Source organism: Ptychodera flava, chromosome 1, assembly GCF_041260155.1.
Source record: "Ptychodera flava strain L36383 chromosome 1, AS_Pfla_20210202, whole genome shotgun sequence".
In the NCBI taxonomy this organism is placed as follows: domain Eukaryota; kingdom Metazoa; phylum Hemichordata; class Enteropneusta; family Ptychoderidae; genus Ptychodera; species Ptychodera flava.
The window spans coordinates 39,303,894-39,317,859 of record NC_091928.1 but is presented as its reverse complement, the minus strand read 5'-3'; the positions used below and the strand labels follow the sequence as shown (position 1 = coordinate 39,317,859).

At 39.8% G+C, this 13,966-nt stretch overlaps 1 pseudogene; it reads right to left on the bottom strand.

The window, feature by feature from the left end:
• Window positions 1–385: 385 nt before the first annotated feature.
• Window positions 386–13,146, bottom strand: LOC139144827 (peroxidasin-like; annotated as a pseudogene).
• Between the last annotated feature and the right edge of the window lie 820 nt (window positions 13,147–13,966).

Below are 13,966 nucleotides of genomic sequence, written 5' to 3'. Positions count from 1 at the left end.
TTAAGTCTGTTTGTAATGTTTCGAATATACCCGAGAAGAAGCACAACCATAAATTGGCCGAGAGTAGAAACTCAACACTTCGTAATGACGAAACCTTAATAGTAAAATGTTGGATCACTGTAAATGTAAAATTTGAATGCACCCAGAATGGACTGATAAAAAATCTGAATACAGAAAAACCTTCACGTATTCAATTTTGTCGGGTTTGCCGAATTTAGTCAGTATCAAAGACTCTATCGGGAAATGTCTTCCTATGGAAAGAACTAGTCTACGAAGTTAACCACTACAGAAAATGAACAAGTCGCGCAGTTTCCGGAAGAGTCAGTAGCCGAGTAAGTAACTTTCGTCACTCCCTCTGGGAACGCATCTCCACTGCGGCAGGTGCTCACAACCGTAACACTGTCATCACATTATCCAAGACGTAAGGCTCGTCCCACGAGATTGTCCATTCTTTCTTCGTAGGGATGGAGGAATTTTGAAACACAATGTCTTCGGGACACTTCATTTTTGGACGCTTCTTTATCTAGAAGACAAGAAGGCAAGAGATTAATTAGTACAATCACATGTAAAGATAGGCAGAAAGTGTATTTAAAATCTGTGCAAGAAGTCTCTCCTACTTCAATTTGCTCCTGGTAATTTAATTTTAACTTTGTCAAAAATCGTTTCGGAAACTATATTATCATTGTTTTTTCGCAAACCGTGTTTCCTATTGTATGGGCATGAGAATTATCTTTCAAACACAAAAGAAAGCCTTGTACACTACATGTATCATGGCTAAATATTGATACAGTATGCCTTTAGTGTGTACGCTTATTGGTGCTCTGAAATTATCCCATCGACACACTCTCAATGATATGAAGCAGTAGCAAAAGCGTCATATCTTTTGATACCACTTTGCAGTGGCTGTGCCTTACCTCATCTAAGAAAGTATAAATTACGGAAATTTTTGATCCGAAATAAGGAGATAGTACGAGTATTGAAACGGGTGAGTGGCAAGTAAGACAAGGACAACTTGAAGATCATCACTGTGCAAAGGTGCGTCTTCGGAAACAATGTATAGAGGCTAAGCTTCATAAAAGCTTACTCAGTGATCAAAAAACAAAACATTACAAATTACACATACTGCTTATATATACAACGTTGCTGCTCATCAAACCTGTCTCGTCTCGAAGCCACTTTTCCAAGTCAATTTGGGGAGATCTTTGCATTTCTTAAAAGAGGACCTGTCGGCTCTCCGAAATACATCGGTCTTCTGAGAGTTTGTGAACACCTCTGGATTTTCGTACCAGAATCTGATATGAAAACATTATTTTACATTATTTACTTTACGTTCACTCATAAAAGTCACACTAGTGGCCAGTAAATACCTTTCTCTAACTTTGATGTCAGAAATTATCATACACACTTAAAGGTTAGATCAGGCAATGGATCTTTGCAGGGAGTTTTCGTATTAAATAAACCGAGTAACGGTACAGTTTTGAATATTCAGACCACCCGCCTTCTAAAATTACAGCAAGTGTATTTTCAAAACAAATACGGAACTGTGGCAAAAATGTGTGCGTCTGTCCCGCCCCGATTCGGAAAATAAAATCATCAAATCTTTGGACTGTGAAAAGATCGCAAAGTTATGCAATAACTCCTGTCTCATGATCTAACAATGGCTTTGCCTTCGTGATCTTTACTTTTCTTTACCTATCACCGTCTCGTGCCCTGATGAATTGCATCGTCAGAGAGCATTCGTTGACCGGCCCCATGACAGCGCCCACCTATCGGTCCTCAACCAGAGCGCCGATGAAAGCATCAATGTTGTCTGGTGTCTGTAAGGCTTCCTAAACTTCATGAGCACTTTCTGATTTTTTATACGTTTTCGCAAATGTCTGAATTTTGTTGCTTTTGCAAACCCACAAAAGTCCAGCCATTCCGTGTAAGAAGGCAAGCCGTGGTCCCTGCCACGCTGAATATCCATGGCTTCTAAGTCGAGTGACATCTGATCTGAAGTCTCAAACAAATGCTCAGTCATGCAGACGACACAAGTTCTTCAGAGTTCAAGTCTTTGGCGCCAACGGCAACAACCCCGTATTATAGGATCGACGCCGCCCTGTCAATAATTCGCCATGGCTGGAAGAATCCATGTTGAAGCATCAAGTTCCCCTCTGGAATCGGCTCAAAATCGGAATCAAGTCGGGCAATCACCGAATCACTGAACGCGTGGCCACAGCGAAGTGCCACTGTAGCGAAAACGTTGCTCACCGACCGAATCATCCACATCGGGCTCATACCTCGTGTACGGCCCACCTACTTGTCCAAGGCGCGCTTGCTAGCAATGCTCGGTAGGTACTCGCAAAGGTTATGTGCTGAAACAGCGCCCCATATATCTTTTTGGTCTCCGGTAGAGGGTCCCTCCATCCCAGTGAGGGTTTATACTGGCAAGCGCAGTTGCTATACGGTTATGTTCCCTTACCATCAACACATGCAATGACGTTAGCGATGCTATTTCATTGGCTCTCATATCACCGGCTTTAAAACATGGTCCCATGGTTGTCTTTGTTTCGTCTGCAAAGCATTTTATGGTGTTCTTTTATCTAGTTCTAAAAGTGGTCTACCACTTTCCATTTCTGTTCTCCTACTTCCAACAGTCCCAACTCTGATTCGAAATCTCTCATTTCTGATACAAGCTCCTCGCTATTACCATAGATATGTGACGCATCGATGTAGGAATTCACGGCGTTTAGTTGCTGGCGTGCGATTTTATCCGCCTCGTCGAGAGACGACTGACCGGTGCCACAGACAGCCCCCGATCTTGTGAACTCGATACAAGTTGATTCGGTCGTCTTGGGCCATTGGCAGTAGCTGGATGGGAAAACATGGAGGAATATTGTCGCAATTTTACTATAACTTTTACCACGAGCGAAAGAAATTTGACTTGGTTCTGCGATGGTCAACTGCATATCATGGGCCAGAAATTGTCCCCACACGACGGCCATGCCTGTCAGAATCTGATGTTCAGTGAGCTCATGGCTTGATATAATTTCTGTTGACACTGTTCGTGCAAGGGCATCTCGAATCCATTGTGTAGTTTCCCTGGCGTCCAACCTACCGGTGCGTGGAGACCATTTTCATAAGCGGCGCACAGCCATCTGATGTGAGGCTGGAGTGACGACCCACGACGAGGATGACGGAAATTATTGCATGTGCCGTCAGGGACCGATATTGGGCGTGAAAACACATCGATTCGTCACAGGTGTTACTTTCGTGGCGATATGCCATGCACCCTTTCTCTTCTGACAGGTATTTCAATTCCTCCGCCGATAAAGCTTCGATACCTGTAAAGAAACGACAGAAATATGACTATAATTGCAACGTATCGAAATTTCCCTAAAAATTGCATTTCTTGATATTTTTCCTTGTTAAAGCTTGTCTTAATGACAGCTCCAGTTATGCACACAAGATAGTTATCAACAAGTTTATAACACGTTTACTTAATCCTTTGGCAAAATCGGAACCAGGCGGAAAAATTACCTAACATTATCAAGTTTTCCTCGCATGCAATCTAGTTATCTTTACGGCACGATGAACGTGTGATGCCTCCTCCTGTTATGACGTCATTCAGCATTTCAAATCGATCACTATCTTTACATATACATATATAGAGGTGAAAGGCTTTTTGAATAATTGAATTTTGAAAAACATGGTATTGTTTTAGAGAGTGTAACTATTCAGCCTCCTGCACACTTAAAGTTTTCTTTATTGATGATTCTAATATAGCTTTGTCAATACCAGTGAATTTTGTGACGTCTTACAGCTTTGTCAATACCAGTGAATTTTGTGACGTCTTACCCCTGATTATTAATGATAATGTATCGGATTATCCGGCATTGCGGCCCCACAGCGAGCATGAAATTACAAGGTTTTTTGTTTGTCACCGAATAAGGACTGGGTATTGAAAAAGGGGAAATTAGGGTAAACCATGTAACACATAAATCGGGAAATTTTGATAATGGTGTTGATAATATACATTTTAGTCCTCACGCATACACTTGTCGTCTGCTCTGTCTGGCTCGCGCTCAGCTGTCCCCGTCCGATACGCTGTAGTGTGAAGTACGACGTTGTTCACAACATGGCTCGCTTCGTTGATGTATTGGGAAACAGAACTCAGTACGCTTGCAAACTCCTAGATGATGCTGGGTTTGACACACGGCATATTATGTAAGTTAGACTTGGCCATGTAAACGAGGTAAGCGTGAAAAGCTACTCGAACCAGTCATCAACGGGCCAACAACCTTGACCGGTAGCGTCTACGGAAATGACTCCGGAGTCATTCAAAGTCTCGGTTCAAGAAGGTCAGCTACGACCAACAATCATTATGACCGTTCGCTCTCCGTTGATCTAAAATCTCGGTTACCTAGTTTTTATGCACCGGCTGTAATTGGAGACAACTTTTATCATCGGTTTCGACTAGTTCCCGACGAAGACTCTCCAGTATATTTGTCAACCGTACCTTTCAAGCACCCGTTTACATCGAGTTTTCCCGCTCGCTAAAATACAATAGCTCTTCTCAAGAAGACATCGAAAATTAATTTGTAGACACAATTACTAATGAAATTTAAACATTTGAACAACATTTTTGAACTCTGTTGATATTGCTTGCAATCGAATGCTGTACTACCATCGACATAATACTGATCGTATCGATCAGCTGATACCACACTCTAAACGTTTGGACGCTTATGACGCGTCGGATGCGTTCAGTTAAGTGTTATGTGTGTTCAAGTATTGAACATTTGTGTTCAGAAATAGAATGGATGTGGTCAGCCATAGACCGCTGCCATTCTAACACCAACTGACAACAGTGTTTGTCGTGTGTTTTTATCCAGACAATATTATTTTTAGTGAGAGACACACATCACGATATCTTTAATTTGTTTTCTGCTCCAGTAAACTCCTCTGAAACAAAAAACGAACAAAATATTTTGTTTGACTCGTATATATGTGAATTCGAGTCAGTGAACACTTTTTGAAATCAAAGGCACATGTTGGTAGTTCCGAAAATGTTTTCAAGTTTATTAATTGCTTATAATAAAAGGAGGTAAATGTCTTTAAACTCTTTATTTCGATAAAATCGTGAAGACAAAAATCTTCCGGAACACTGGTGTTCAATTTGTGAATATTCGTATTCTAACAGAACGCCAAACAGAGAACACTAGTGTTACCAACTAAATGAACACTTGTGTTCCTGGGTGTCCCGAGTATGACGTCACGGATAATCGGGCTTCCTCGGGTCACACGAGGGCCCCTCTGAACATGCGCACATTAGATGCAAGCCGCGCCGCTGCTGCAGACGACACATTTTGTTGCCGGCGGTATTTTCATATTCTATGATTTTAGCGATTGAGTTCTGCCAGTATTTTGTGACGGTGTGATAGCTGTTGACACAGAGAGTTTGACTGTTACGGTAAGTATTGTATATCGTGGCAAAATGGCACTGAATAGGCACCAAGTGTGAACTGTGGCCCGGCGATAAGCACATGGCACACCTCAGAAGTGTATTTTTGCCGTAGAGTACCTTCTCTCGCAATATTGTGAGTCACTTACGGTCTAATTTTAATAATGATCTCGTTTTGTGTTTATACTACTAGACAGTTTGCAAATTTTCGGGCCATATTCGTTAGTCCAAACCAAATTTTGTAAATCACAAATAGAATGCTAGTGTTCGGTAATGCTCAGCATTGACCATGCAACATTTTTTCTAATATAACTGTAACCCAAACGTTATAGTCTGTTGTTACATTTCAAATGCATTTCAGGCCAGTTAACATGCCATTTTGCCACATTACAATATTTGTCAGTCACAACATTTCTATGTGTACATTATTAGGTGAACACATGGTGGTCTCAGTGCTTTCCAGAACATGTGTATTCTATTTACTTACTCTGCACACTTACATTGTGTTCAAAAAGTGTTACAGTGTTCTGATGCGTAAACAGTGTTCTATTTCATGTAATTTGAACATATGAAATGCGTTCAAAAATAAAGACACTATATGTTCTAAATCTGAACACATGCATTCTAGTTTTCTTACTGAACACTTAAACTGCGTTCAAAAAGTGTTACAGTTAAGCGTTCTAATATGTGTTCAATAACTGAACACATAACTTTAGAGTGCACGCGGCTCGCTGATGTCAATGAACAAATATTCCGCTGTATGCCTGGCATTTTAACCGTCTTTCAGTTTTTGAATAGCATGATATTGAAAGTTGATGTTTCAAGTTTGATATAGACGGTAGTGATGCAATTGCTTTTAGTTTTTCTTCGAAAATACACCGTTATTTATTTTAAAATCGAACCGTTAAGGTAGTATGCCTCTCGAAAATGAAAGACTTAAGCTCTTGCTCAGACTTTCCTAAATGAAACTTTTTAACCATTCTCTTACCAAATCAAAAATAACAATCAAAATTACTCCAGATTTTGCGATATTAAAATTCAAAATGTCCGCCATCCCCTTGTTAAGGAAAAGAAGTCATCTAGGATTAAAACCCTCTCTGGAAGTTTTTCTGGCATAAACATTGTTTTATTTAGAAAGGTTTAAACAAATGCTAACACAACTTGGAGATCCTTAGGACAGCTTGTACTCACAAATTTCAGCCTCATATCCCAAAGTATTGAGAAAAAAACATAGGGAAAACTGATTTTTAAAAGGTTATGCAAATAACCTGTCACGTGATAGTTATGTAAACTATTGTGACACTATGGTAACCTAAATACTTCCCTCTATTTAGGCTTTCCGAAAATATATAATTCACTGGCGTTCTTAGCTGCAATAATTGTAGCCCTTGGTTGGTGGGGATTGGGCTTCTGTCGTGCGGCTCGCGCCTTGCCCCAACCAGGGCTACAATTTCTCCCTATACCTGCTAGTGTAAAAGCTGCAGTGCGGGTCTACACTGCATGGTCAAGGCACACACGGGGCCGCATTATTAGAGAATCTCGCCTTACCGTGTGCAAATTTCACTATAATCCTGCTCCCGGATAATGTTAGAGCCCTTGTAACTACTATCGATGGTCAACTTTACTCCTTGCAGCTGAAAAATGACAGTTTAATGACTCAGGCGCGAAGTCAATTCGAACTGGACCGCTGTTGTTGAACTCTGTACCCAGCCGACTTGTACCATTACATTTTAGGGGTGGCCGACAGGTGTGAGGGAGCTGAATGAGCATGCTTACGGGTAGCCCTACGAGCCCTACACTGCATGCCTCCGGAGCCAAAGCCGGACACTCTTGCCATACTCGTGGGACTAGCTTATGGGATTGAAAGGGGTGGGTAATTTTCATGACAATATATAACTCTTGGTTAATAAAGAGAGATAGTTTTGCCGAAGTTCAACCACGCATTTTAATTAGTTCAATAAATCCTGTGCTCTATCTTCCCAACTTTCTCAAATAAGTTACGTACTAGTTCAATAAATCCTACACGGGAACGGGTCATTTGAAGCAGTTAGAACTTTGTGTCCATGCACATTGTTCAGAGGCGTGTGCCTAAGTTAAACTCCATAACTAGTTCAACTTTCACAACTAAGTTCAACCATCCACCTCCATGGTACAACACAGCTACATTAACAAGATGCCGCTGTTGTTCAATGTGGAAAGAGTGGTTCCAAGCAAAATCTGTTCGACTAAAAAGGTCACAATGTGTGAAGTGGGGTGCCAAAACGGCATTCTTGTCCATGACGGCGTGACTTTGAAATTTTTTTTTTTAAATCGGATATTTTCCATCTGGTATCAAAGTTTGACATATCGACGATTTCGGGATTACTGTGAAATCGCCGATCGACACTGGACTCAGCACTCTGCGTCTGTGAAATCGCCTATACTTACAGAATATTTATCGGGCATTTCAAATTCCGGACTCTAGACGATACTACAATGACTAGCCTTGTGCCACGGCACGCCGGGTCTGTGAATCGCCGATATTTATTTATAGTTACTTATAGTGCAGCTTTGCCAAATACTTTGCTATTTGTATACAACACGTAGGTATTTTACTGTTTTTGTACGGTCGTAGCATTTCTTAACTCATTACATTCCAGGTTAATTTTCTCACAGGACATATATGTAGTCTCGCTTCGAACCATAGTGAACTTTACAGTGTGCATGATGAACTCAGTATGGAAATAGCCTAATATAGGAACGACTTCCTCAAATCTGATTAAAATCAGATGTAGAGTATGGCGACGTCTTCTTATGCGTACGCGGTATTCTCTCGCTGTCGCCTCTCGAGCGAAATAAAGATGGCAAGTTCTTCAATGGTCCCTGGTCTCTCTTTGCTTTCAGCGATACTAGTATTTAGCAGTAATTGAAAAGGAGCAAACGGTCCTATGACCTTTTTCAATCCTCCGAAAAGATAGCGTTAAAATAACAACAACTATACTGCCACTAGCGCGCTACTGTACTGCTAGTGCCATCGTTTTCATTAGTCCCTCACACCTGTCGGCCACCCCTAAAATGTAATGGTACAAGTCAGCTGGGTACAGAGTTCAACGACGGCGGTCCAGTTCGAATTGACTTCGCGCCTGAGTCATTAAACTGTCATTTTTCAGCTGCAAGGAGTAAAGTTGACCATCGATATTAGTTACAAGGGCTCTAACATTATCCGGAGCAGGATTATAGTGAAATTTGCACACGGTAAGGCGAGATTCTCTAATAATGCGGCCCCGTGTGTGCCTTGACCATGCAGTGTAGACCCTCACTGCAGCTTTTACACTAGCAGGTATAGGGAGAAATTGTAGCCCTGGTTGGGGCAAGGCGCGAGCCGCACGACAGAAGCCCAATCCCCACCAACCAAGGGCTACAATTATTGCAGCTATGGCGTTCTGAGCTTATTAACCACTTGAGAATCGTTAGCTTAAAAAGGTCAGTTTCTTGTCTTGGAACCTTAAGCCTGTCGACTTTGAACTTCGAATCGGACGTTTGGATGGACGAAATTTCTTCTTAAGCGTTCTTGTTTATTGGCGCGACTAGGACAGCACGCTCACCGGACTCGTTTGGGTTAGGCAAGCACAGGTCAGAATGTACTGGTTCTCGACTGTGTTTGCTGTATCGAAGCATCGTGAGGCAGCAAACATTAGAGGTTCTATAAACATGATGCTCAAATTGTGTTCTGATTTTCATAGCGCAATGCGTAGATTATAGAAGGAGAATAAAATAACTCCCACAGCTTTGGTTTTAAATAAAACTTGGTAATGGATCCTTGTAGGCACTTCAAGTTGGATAGACCGACAGACATACTATTACCGTTAAAATCATTATATAAGACGCATCTGCATTATAAGTCGCAACCTCCTTTGATTGACTTGCATAGGATGAAATCCGTAAAAAAAGCGAAAGTGGAGAATGTACATGCATTATAAGTCGCACCCCTTTTTCAGCACAGCTGTCACACTACTTCCGTACCGGCCACCACTAAGATCGGCTCTGTTCATCAAAAGTTAATACTCATTGTTCCGTGTGCTTCAATAAAATTGTATTACTTCACACGTTTCTCAACCTACTGGTTGACGAAGGAGCATACCTCTATCTCCGATCGTTTAACATGGAAGTGTGAAAACGCCTAAGCTGTATGACATCTAAGGTACTGTTGTCAGCGACGTTCCACCAACGTGAAGACATAAAGCGTTGTTCATCAATTAAATCTTTATACTCCTTGTTCTTTTGTTTCAATAAAGATTATTACTTCACACCTTTCGTTACCCTCTGGTTGATAACCCACACCGCCGCGGTTTCCGATCGTACATCACAGGTCGCTGACACTTAACGGGTTGTCGAGAAGACAAGGCTTGCCCTGTAATTATCAGTCATTTGTTGCATCGTATAAAAACAATGCGGTTTACATGTTGAAGGAAGATTAGGTGTCAACAGTCGTCTCTTGACAAGGGGTGAATCAAAGAAACTGAAATGAACTCCATGAACATTTATTTGTTGACGCATAACAAGACTTCGCTAATTTAAGATGTCGCTAAAGGGCTTGTGAGGTCACAATCGCTAAAAAGACATACCGCGAATTCAAAGTGTTTTATAGTAATATCCCATAAAGCAGAACAATGCAATTTAAATTATTGTGTGAGACATTGTGCCGCTCACAATATCTTACGGGAGATTGCGCCTCGAGAACAGATATTCGGGACTCCCAAACTTTCACAATATCCTTTTGGTCTACCAGTTTTAGGGTCTAATTTTGAAGTTTATGGAGTAAGTAAAGCTTTAAAAGGCTTATTTTTGTGATAATTGGGAATTTTATTTCCCCATAGATATAGAACGGGAGTTGGAGCCGTTTTGATTTTCAAATATTGGTCACATATTGGGATTTTGAAAGAGAATGGTTGAAAGTTTGCTTGTGGTTAGTTTGGGCAAAAGTTTTCTTTTACTTTCGAGGCGTGACCTAACTTGATAGCCAGACGTGCCGAAGGCTATATACATGTATGAACAATCAGTGAATATGTGCTGAATATTGATTTCCCGACGAATCTCTCCACGAAAGTGACGGAAAATGCATCGGGATAAAAGACATAATTTGTTCCTTGGACTTTTGGCTGATAAAGTAAACTTATTATCTATTGAAATTTATTTGTAAAATTTAAGTGTCTACTCTCATCAACAAGTTAAGTTGTATGTAATATGTAAAATTGATGTGTTCCACATGGAGAACACCATCGCAACATGCATTTCAGTTCGTTACAATTGCAACTACAAACTGGCAGTCCCAGATTTGCCTAAATACCACAAACTATTCTATATGTAATAAATTATGCTATTAACTGCAAGAATTATCATGTCTTATGTCAAAAGAAAATTCATGATCATTGATGTATATTGCCGTTCCATGTTTCTCTTCATTAGAACGATAATATAAAAGCGGAAATAGAGAAAACTAGTAAAGAACACAAAAATTAAAATTAGGCAATATAAAGCTTAAATTGAATGAAAAATGTTGTATTATTTAGTTTCGAGATGACAGATACATTGTCAACTTTTTGACTATGCCCTTCTAATATGCGCATGTTTCAAAAATTGTGACTGCGATACCGGCGTATACTACATGCATTAGGATGAGACAGTGTGTTCTCTACATAACGTGATTGTAATTTTTTCTCTTTATTTAGGTTTCACTGATGGAGTTCAAAAGTGTACTTCACCAGCAGCAAGCGAATCCAGTGGTAAGACAACAGAGTATATGGCAATAATTTTGCTACAAATTTGCAAACTAGTAAAAATAACTTTATATTACAGCATGTAAAACAAAATCTGATACCCTTAGAGTAAACATAATCAACAATGTTAATGAACAAATGATCAAACTCTGTAAAAAAATACTGAGAAAAAGCAGGGCGCCTATATCAGATATGACTTCTGTTTGAACAACAGTAGTCAAAAGCTTACATTTTTCACATAAAATATTATCTACATTTCATGAACATTTCATTTATCATGCTGTCATTATTGATGAGACATAATGAAGCCATTTTGTGGTTAACAAATCATTGGCGATGACATAGTACCCGCTTGTAATTGGGAATTAGTAGAAGTAAATAAATTGAAATTAAAAATTGAAATTACTATGATAATGTGAAAACGAAATGAAGGTACCAAAGACCTATCTGTGACTGATGCACATATTGGATTGTACTGCAAACAATCTGGCATTAGTATGATGGCATAGGGTTGTTCCTTTTACCAAGTTGGACAGTATTAGGTATGCCAGGTTAATTTTGGATTCAGATTAAAAGGATGTAGCTCTGAATATCAAAAAAGTGAATCAATGGGGCCAAATTTGATTGTTTTGTGAAAGCAAGTGGCATGCATCAAAAGACTATAGGGTACTATACTTACGCAAAGTTTTTAAAAAAATTGCTTTATAAATTGCTGGTGACAGATGCATGGATAGACACAAGTTCAGATTCTGATTCAGATAATATGAGTCTGAATTTCTGATATCAAGGTTAATTTTTGATTCAGATTGAGAGAATGCAGCCCTGAATATACAAAATAGTGAATCCTTGGAGGCCAAATTTTATTATTTTGTGAAACCATGTCGCGTCTTTCTGTTCAGAGCAATAGGTGTCATTTCAAATATGTTTCTTGCCATTAATCAACGATGAATAACAGCTAATAGATAACATTTTTGTTTCAAAATATTACACACAAACTTTAATTTCCTGCATGGCAGCCATGTTTGTCACTAAAACATTCTTTGTAACTAAACACTTCCATTTTGTCATGTGGCTGTTTTGAATAACACAGTATTGTGGGAGTTTAATTGAATCAACAACAGTTTGGAGTAATATAAGATTGTTACAGAAGTACTGCAAAGAAAGCGGCAGATTTATTATTATTGTGAAAATTAGCAATGGCAAAAAAGTCACGAGTCACTAATATGGATGTATTGAATGGCACTCTCTTGAACAGATTTGTAAAGTTTTTTTGATAACCTTTGACATACGCACTATAGCACTGTTACTTTTGTTAATACATTATACCAAAACTATCCCTTTCAACAAAGTAAAATCTTTATTTAATCCATAAGCTTAAAAATAAGCCAAAACAGGTGGTAGTCCAAATGAATATTATAAATGTTTGAGAGTTGGAACGTTCCTGAGGTGCATCCTATCATATAAATTCAGGAAAATTTTTACCTATTACATGCATGGGTATAAGACAGATTCAAAGAATATTTCAAGAAATTCCCAAATTGACTTCAAGAATTCAAAAATCTTTATAGTAAGGTGCCACTCTTCTGCTGTTGAATCAAAATCCTGCATAGAATACTAACAGCGCAGTGTGCACATCTTTCAAACATTTTGCAAAGTCATAGAGATTTGGTGGTGTCCTTCTTCCTGTGCAAAATCTAGTGATATTCGCTCGTTGTTGCTTTCTGGCCCTAGAATAAGCATCATACCCCAATAAGAGCTGCAACGCTGGTAAACTTCCATACAATGCAGCCATATGCAAAGCCGTGCATCCGTCATAATTCATGGTATTGACATCAAGGTATGGATCATTCTCCAACAAGTACCTCAGTATTTTTGTTTGTCCCCATCTTGCTGACCGATGAAGTATGGTGTCTCCCCAGTCATTTCTTTGCCGTTGGTTGGCTCCATATCTTATCAGTTGTTTTGCCACATCCAGCTTGCCACTAACACACGCCGTATAAAGTGCTGTATTTCCATACAGCCCACGAACGTCAACTTTGTACATGACACAGGTCCTCCACTTTCTGAACATCGCCGTCTCTTGCTGCAATATGAAGCTCACTCAAACTGTCCTCAAACATTTTATGAATTTTCAATTTCTGAAGCACGGATCTGTTTTTCATCTTTTCAGCGACCTCTATGGGTGTCATCCCTGTGAACTGCGATTCGTCACCAGCGCGCACCTGGAGGAGTTCGCCGTAGTTACAGAGCGCATACAGAGGAGCAATCAGCTTGTACTTGTTACTCATTGCCACCTGGTGTAAGAATGTCATCCCTCGTTTCATCGACATGGGGTCCACTTTCTTCAGACACTCTGCCATTATGTAGCCCTTGTTGTTATTTATTGCTGTAAAAATCTCCTCTATGGGATCAGGACCTCGTCCATGGAAAGGATACAGGGTACCTAATGTGCAACAAAAGATGATTAGTTTTCTTGTTGAGATTAGTACAGTATGAAAATCATGAATTTGTTCGGTAAGTCAGCAATTAACATATTACAAACAATGCATATATATTAAAATGTTACAGCTGGCAGCAACAGAACCTCTTGCCACTCACTGCATTACCTACTACTCAATCTTGATTTGATGCATGTAATATATATGTATGGGAGGGGGAGGTGGACTCTTTTACTGGTAGTGATCATATCTGCAATATTTGTAGCTTTCAGGGCTCACACAGTATGCTGGCCAGTTAGCTAACAGATAGCCAAAATAGCTGTATTAGT